At 46.4% G+C, this 8272-nt stretch overlaps 1 long non-coding RNA gene across 1 annotated transcript in view; it reads left to right on the top strand.

The window, feature by feature from the left end:
* The window catches only part of LOC310753646, a 12174-nt gene extending 4401 nt beyond the window's left edge, over nt 1-7773 (top strand). The window contains exon 2 of the long non-coding RNA XR_014543419.1: nt 7354-7773. This is a non-coding gene — a long non-coding RNA (uncharacterized lncRNA). The remainder of the gene's footprint in view (nt 1-7353) is intronic.
* Nucleotides 7774-8272: the final 499 nt, after the last annotated feature.

The raw sequence follows: 8272 nt of genomic DNA on the forward strand, positions 1-8272 counted from the left end.
TGTACGGTTCCGGTTCAGAAAAGGGAAAGCGAAATGATCGTGGTGGGGTGGGGTGGAGACACCCCCACGATGAGGAACGGTTGCAGCTTCTTCTTCCTTTTAGCGTAGAGAAAAGGGACTAAATGGTCTGATCTTAGGCTTTTATCGAGAGGTTTTTTTGGTCTTCTTCTTTGGCGATCATTCATAGCCAAGTAAGATGGTCTTCCATAAACACAGTTTTAAAAGTGAGTCCGTAAGTGACTGTGGAGGCCAATTCTGGATCCACACGTCCTTCCACAATGGGGACATTGGTTTCCGGGCAGAAGTTGATCCCGGTGAGGGTTTGCCAAGGGTGCCTTCCTCTTAGCACGTTTCTCCCTCTTGTCCTGAGTTCGAGTGTCTTCAAAGCCCATGACACCTTTGGTAAAGGCTGTTCTCCAACTGGAGAACTTGCAGGCCAGTGTTTCCCAGTTGTCTGTGTTTATACTACATTTCTTTAGATTTGCCTTGAGAGAGTCTTTCAACCTTTTTTTGTTTAAATATAAAAAACCTTAGGAAGGGAAGAAATGGAAGCAGTGAGAGATTTTACTTTCTTGGGCTCCATGATCACTGCAGATGGTGACAGCAGCCACAAAATTAAAAGAAGCCTGTTTCTTGGGAGAAAAGCAATGACAAACCTAGACAGCATCTTAAAAAGCAGAGACATCACCTTGCCAACAAAGGTCCGTATAGTTAAAGCTATGATTTTCCCAGTAGTGATGTATGGAGGTGAGAGATGGACCATAAAGAAGGCTGATGGCCGAAGAATGGATGCTTTTTAATTCTGGTGCTGGAGGAGACTCTTGAGAGTCCCATGGACTGCAAGAAGATCAAACCTCTCCATTCTGAAGGAAATCAGCCCTGAGTGCTGACTGGAAGGACAGATCCTGAAGCTGAGACTCCAAGACTTTGGCCACCTCAGGAGAAGAGTCCCTGGAAAAGACCCTGGTGTTGGGAAAGATGGAGGGCACAAGGAGAAGGGGACAATGGAGGACGAGATGGTTGGATAGTGTTCTTGAAGCTACCAGCATGAGTTTTACCAAACTGCAGGAGGCAGTGGAAGACAGGAGGGCCTGGCGTGCTCTGGTCCAGGGGGTCACGAAGAGGTGGACACGACTAAACGACTAAACAACAACATGGGAGAATAGCAAGGGGGTTGTGTGAATGAGTTTGGCATTGCCCACCCCCTGTTGGCATCCGAACAACAGACGGAGTTTGCCTGCTCCCACTCTCCCCTACTGCAGTGAGATGCATTGTGTTCCTACTTAATTATAGTAATTATTCCTAAATTTTGTGTGTACACATACAAATCAGCACGTGCAAATTTCATGTCTTCTTTGTGTGTGTGTGTGTCCTTGTGTGTGACACATTTTCTCTTTTTCCTTTCGGGAGCGCATAAAGATTCGACCAGCGGGTGCTTTATCCCTGACCTTTCAGTAGCGACAATATCGCAATCCGTTTTATTTTTCTTTCCTGGTTTTTCGGCTAAGCTAGAAATCTGTAATCTCAGCAAACTGCTTTTATGAGTATTCTCCAAGCGGTGGTCTCTCTCCTGCCCCACTGAGAATAGGGTAGCAAATTCAACTGAAGTCAGCTCTTCCAAAACATAAACGAAAGAAAGTTGGTGGTTTGACTCTATCTATCTATCTATCTATCTATCTATCTATCTATCTATCTATTTGATTTGACCAGAGGCTTTGTGTGGCTGCTATTATATTCTTTTCTCTAAACTCCATAGTGCCAAGGAAACGTAATATAACTCTAGAATAGCTGCAAAAAAAGAATGATAGAAAGTTGGTGGTTTGACTATATATATACTATATATATTCGATTTGACCAGAGGCTTTGTGTGGCTGCTATTACCGTATTTTTTGCTCTATAGGACTCACTTTTTCCCTCCTAAAAAGTAAGGGGAAATGTGTGTGCGTCTTATGGAGCGAATGCAGGCTGTGCAGCTATCCCAGAAGCCAGAACAGCAAGAGGGATTGCTGCTTTCACTGCGCAGCGATCCCTCTTGTTGTTCTGGCTTCTGAGATTCAGAATATTTTTTTTCTTGTTTTCCTCTTCCAAAAACTAGGTGCGTCTTGTGGTCCGGTGCGTCTTATAGAGCGAAAAATACGGTGCGTTCTTTTCTCTAAACTCCAGAGTGCCAAGGAAACATAACTCCAGAATAGCTGGAAAGAAAGAAAGAAAGAAATAATATGGTTGCAAAAGTTTGCAATGCCCCTGAATTTTGGTTGGTTACAGCACCCATTTTTATGTTTGTAGCTATCTGTATCCTTTGATGCAACAGGACTTCATTAGGATACACTTTCCGTAATTGCATTTCAACTAAGTGCTTAAAGGAAAGAATTGGGGGAGGGGGGGATTATCTGGAATTAAATCTAAGGGCAGAACAATGAAACAATCCTCAACTGCATCAGCAAAAGCGGGGAGGGAGTCAGTTAATGTGAGGGCTGCGGACAGAGAGATTACCTCTGCTAACTGCAAAATTTGGTGGTCTGAAAAAGCCCGGAGTCTGTTCCAAACCAAATTCGTTTTACAAGGGTCTCAGCAGCATGTGGAGGGGGAAGAAGATTGCAAATCTAGGGGTTTTTTTTTTGTAGGTCTGAAAAGAAGCAGCGCCGGCCTTGGAGCGAAAAGCCACCAAGGAAAGCGTTTAGGGCCCCTCGTACAATTTAGCTAAAGAAAGCAGAGATTGGCCGCTGAAGAAAAAAGCAGCCATTTTTGCAAGTGGAGGCAGAGAAGCAAAAACACAGCAATTTATGCAAACCCTTTTGTGGGGGTGGAGGGGGCGGTCAAGAAAGGCCACCTCTCATTTGACTCTAAGTAAGGAAATCTGCTTCTTGGGAGAAAAGCAATCACACACCTAGACAGCATCTTAAAAAGCAGAGACATCACCTTGCCAACAAAGGTCTGTATAGTAAAAGCTATGGTTTTCGCAGTAGTGATGTATGGAAGTGAGAGCTGGACCATAAAGAAGGCTGATCGCTGAAGAATTGATGCTTTCGAATTCTGGAGGAGACTCTTGAGAGTCCCATGGACTGCGAGAAGATCAAACCTCTCCATTCTGAAGGAAATCAGCCCTGAGTGCTCACTGGAAGGACAGATCCTGAAGCTGAGGCTCCAAGACTTTGGCCACCTCATGAGAAGAGAAGACTCCCTGGAAAAGACCCTGATGTTGGGAAAGATGAAGGGCACAAGGAGAAGGGGGCGACAGAGGACGAGATGGTGGGACAGTGTTCTCGAAGCTACCAGCATGAGTTTGACCAAACTGCGGGAAACAGTGGAAGACAGGAGTGCCTGGCGTGCTCTGGTCCAGGGGGTCACGAAGAGTCGGACACGACTAAACAACAAAAAGGAAATCTACCAGACTAACTCAGGGCTGAGTTTCTCCGGCGCAAACGTTCTCTACCAATTTCTTAACACAGTCTGAACCTCCTAACAATGATTCTTTCTCACTCTCTGTTATTGCTCCTAACATCTCTTTGCGCCTAGGCTATCCTAGGCAAACCAGCCAAGCTTGGCCAATGATCGGGAATTATGGTAGGTAAAACCTAGCAACATCTGGAGGACCATATAACAACATCTGCTAACGGATTGAGGTTGAATCCTGACAAGATAGAAGTGCTGTTTTGGGGGGACAGGGGGCGGGCTGGTGTGGAGGACTCCATGGTCCTGAATGGGGTGACTGTGCCCCCGAAGGACCAGGTGTGCGCAGCCTGGGAGTCATTTTGGACTCACAGCTGTCCATGGAGGCGCAGGTTAATTCTGTGTCCAGGGCAGCTGTCTACCAGCTCCATCTGGTACGCAGGATGAGACCCTCCCTCCCCGCGGACTGTCTCACCAGGGTGGTGCATGCTCTGGTTATCTCCCACTTGGACTCCTGCAATGCGCTCTACGTGGGGCTATCTTTGAAGGTGACCTGGAAACTGCAACTAATCCAGAATGCGGCAGCTAGACTGGTGACTGGCCGCCGATACCACATAACACCGGTCTTGAAAGACCTCCATTGGCTCCCAGTATGTTACTGAGCACAATTCAAAGTGTTGGTGTTGACCCTGAAAGCCCTAAACGGCCCAGTATCCCTGAAGGAGAGTCTCCACCCCCATCGTTCTGCCCTGACGCTGAGGTCCAGCACCGAGGGCCTTCTGGCGGTTCCCTCATTGCGAGAAGCAAAGCTACAGGGAACCAGGCAGAGGGCCTTCTCGGTAGTGGCGCCTGCCCTGTGGAACGCCCTCCCACCAGATGTCAAAGAGATAAACAACTACATGACATTCAGAAGACATCTGAAGGCAGCCCTGTTCAGGGAAGTTTTTAATGTGTGACATCTTAGTATATTTTTGGTCTTTGTGGAAGCTGCCCAGAGTCACGAAGAGTCGGACACAACTAAATAACAACAACAAATGTTTACAATCATGAGGGCTAGCACCTTGTTTTATTTTTATCGAAAGGAGCATGGCTCGGGGACAGAGCATCTTGCTCTGCATGTGGAAGGTCCCCAGGTCTCTAGGTAGGACTACGGAAAAGGTCTCTCTCTCGCTCTCCCCTCCTTCCATAACCCCAGAGACCTGCTGCCGCCGCTCAGTGTAGCCATTATTGGTCTCAATGGAGCAATGACCTGATCTGTGATAACGCAGATTCCTGCGTTTGCATTGCTTGGGGAAGTTGTGCGTGTGACCTAGTTCTCTCCGTTACCAAGGTATCACCTGCTGGTTCTTAATTCAGGACGAGCTTATGGGGAAGATTAAACCCAGATGAAACAAGCCGGGACCTCAGGGAGGAAAAATAATCACCGAGACGACAGGATGAGGAGAAGTAGCAGAATTGAGCAGAGGTTGTTGTCGTTGTTTAGTCGTTTAGTCGTGTCCAGCTCTTCGTGACCCCCTGGACCAGAGCACGCCAGGCACTCCTGTCTTCCACTGCCTCCCGCAGTTTGGTCAGACTCATGCTGGTGGCTTCAAGAACACTGTCCCACCATCTCGTCCTCTGCCGTCCCCTTCTCCTTGTGTGTGATCTTCCCCAACATCAGGGTCTTTTCCAGGGAGTCTTCTCTTCTCATAAGGTGGCCAAAGTCTTGGAGCCTCAGCTTCAGGATCTGCCCTTCCAGTGAGCACTCAGGGCTGATTTCCTTCAGAACGGAGAGGTTTGATCTTCTTGCAGTCCATGGGACTCTCAAGAGTCTCCTCCAGCACCAGAATTCAAAAGCATCCATTCTTTGGCGATCAGCCTTCTTTATGGTCCAGCTCTCACTTCCGTGCATCACTACTGAGCAGAGGTTGCCTCTTTTCAAATCTGGTCCTTTAAAGAGCTGGGCAGCAGGCAGAAATCCAACAGGGCACCCTTCCCCATATTAAAATGCATCTATATATAAGGAGCTGGGGGAGAGCTTTGAATTGCTGCCTGCTTTCTTTTTCCTTGCAAGGTCCCCAGCTTGGGTTTTTAATATTTTCCAGACACTTTGTACAAAGAGGAGGCTCCCAGACCCTTTGCAGAATCAGGGGGGAGGTCCCTCTGCCCTCCCCCCCCCCAAGCAAAGGGGCTTGCAATTTATAATGCGGACGTAGGAGAAGATAAATGAGGTGGTTGAGGGGAGGAGAGGAGAGGCAGCGATTTCAGGTAAGTGGCACTTAGGAGACTACGCAGTACATCGTGCGTGGGAAGAGGGGAATGTGCCAATGGTTGCACGGGAAAAGCTGGCTTTTGAAGAAGTAATGAAAGGACGGGGACGTTGTGCAGGCGGTTCTGGGTGTCTGGGGCAGCGAGGGAGAAGGGCCTGGGGTCAGGGAAAGTGAGGGAAAAGGTCATGGGGTCAGTGAGGGAGAAGGTCCTGGGGTCGGGGGCAGCGAGGGAAGTTTTAGAGCTGCTTCTTAGGAAATTTGCCCAGATTTTCCTGGCTATATTTTACCAGAAATTCCACCCAGATGCTATTTCCGACGGACAGATCCTGGATCTGCCTGGGTAATTCCGGACGAATGGCAACCCTAGAGTAGATAATACAGTGGTACCTCGGGTTACATACGCTCCAGGTTACAGACTCCGCTAACCCAGAAATTGTACCTCGGGTTAAGAATTTTGCTTCAGGATGAGAACAGAAATCGTGCAGCGGCAGCAGGAGGCCCCATTAGCTAAAGTGGTGCTTCAGGTTAAGAACAGTTTCGGTTAAGAACAGACCTCCGGAATGAATTAAGTACTTAACCCGAGGTACCACTGTAATGGAATGCTGAATGGTTTAGTTTATGTAAAATATGCAGGGATTTATGATATGCAAAATGAACCATGGAAAGAGAAGAAGGGAAGTCACTGATTTTTTAAGGATGTTTTAATGAGCATTCTTAATTCTAAAACAGAAAATGAGAGAGAAAGAGAGAGAGAGAAGATAGATAGATAGATAGATAGATAGATAGATAGATAGATAGATAGATGATAGATAGATAAATAGATAGATAGATAGATGATAGATGAGAGAGAGAGAGAGAGAGAGAGAGAGAGAGAGAGAGAGATGATGATAGATGATAGATAGATAGATATAGATAGATGATAGATAGATATAGATAGATAGATAGATAGATGATAGATAGATATAGATAGATAGATGATAGATAGATAGATAGATAGATAGATAGATAGATATAGATGATAGATAGATGATAGATAGATAGATATAGATAGATGATAGATGAGAGAGAGAGAGAGATGATAGATAGATAGATAGATAGATAGATAGATAGATAGATAGATAGATAGATAGATGTCTCTTGTGGCCCTTTCCAACTCTACAATTTCTTTCTTTCTTTCTTTCTTTCTTTCTTTCTTTCTTTCTTTCTTTCTTTCTTTCTTCTCCAAGAAGTTCATGTCCACGGTTCTCCCCATTTAACCCTCACAACACCTCTGCGAGGCGGGTCAGGCTTGGGGCGCACGAATACAGCGACACGGCCGCCTGGTGAAACTTCACGGCCGAGTGGGCAGATTCGAACCCTTGTCTCTCCCAGGTCGGGGCACCCTAACTGCTGCGTCGCCCATTGACTCCCTGCGCCCGTGGGGTCATTTTTAACCAACGCATCAAACCGACAAACACCTTTAAAGCCTGAACAATTTCCGCCGATAGCCGGCTTTTAGCAAGATGAGTCAGCCTTGGGAGGCCTCGGCCTAATAGCTCCAGGATGCTAAGAGCCTGCCTTTTTGCGTTGCCACGGCAACTCCTGCGCTGGCTGCATCCTTCCAAGGCCAGTTAACAAAAAAAAAAAAAAAAAACCCTTCCGGAAACCATTTCATGGGGTGTCGGCCAATGACATACATATTTTTATTTTATTTTTTGGCCTTTTGGTTCAGCAGGTTGCCAGGTTTTACGCAAAATGGAAAACGAGCGAGGACTACAGGAAAAATGACACCTTAGCTGACAAAAGATGCGCAGCTCGCAGACTTAAACATACAGAATAAGAGAACGAGAAGGACATACGTTTAGAGGAGATCGGAAAACGTTGACTGAAGTATATGGGGAAATATTGTGTACACATGAAAAAGCTGGCAGCGTTAAGATAAATTCGACAGCGCAAATGAGTTTGGATGGGTGTGATGATGGTTTAGTTTTTGCAAAATATTCAGATATTTAGTGGTACGCAAAATAAACGGTGGAAAGAGGAGAAGGGAAGCCATTGATATTTTAAGGGTGTTAAAATGAGTATTTTAAGGATGTTAAAATGAGTATTCCAAATTGTAAAAGCGAAAATTTAATAAAAAAATTATTTAAAACAACAGGTTGCCAGGTTTTGTTCTGTTAAGAAATCTGCAAAACGTTTCTGCTCTGAAAGCGAGTGATGGGGCGAAGGGACCGTCCTGCGTTTTCCTGCACCCCCTTTTTAAAAATTGAGTCTTCATCGTGATTTGGGTTCACGACTTGGGATCAAGGTTCTGATACGCCTTCCTGCTTTCTTTCTCTGGAAAGTTTCTAAATTTCGTTCTGGAACGAATTCGAAAACAGATAGAGAATGGTTGTGGCGATGGAGGAGAACTGGCTGTGTTGGCAGCCGCCAGAATAACCTCGGAGTCCTGCAGTCGATTTCCCCAAAGTTAAGCCGTTTCAACCCTACACATAGGTAAAGGGTAAAGGGACCCCTGACAATTAGGTCCAGTCATGGCCGACTCTGGGGTTGCGGCGCTCATCTCGCTTTACTGGCCGAGGGAGCCGGAGTACAGCTTCCGGGTCATGTGGCCAGCAGGACTAAGCCGCTTCTGGCGAACCAGAGCAGCGCAC

The sequence above is a fragment of the Podarcis filfolensis genome, assembly GCF_964270895.1.
Source record: "Podarcis filfolensis genome assembly, chromosome: 18".
NCBI lineage: Eukaryota > Metazoa > Chordata > Lepidosauria > Squamata > Lacertidae > Podarcis > Podarcis filfolensis.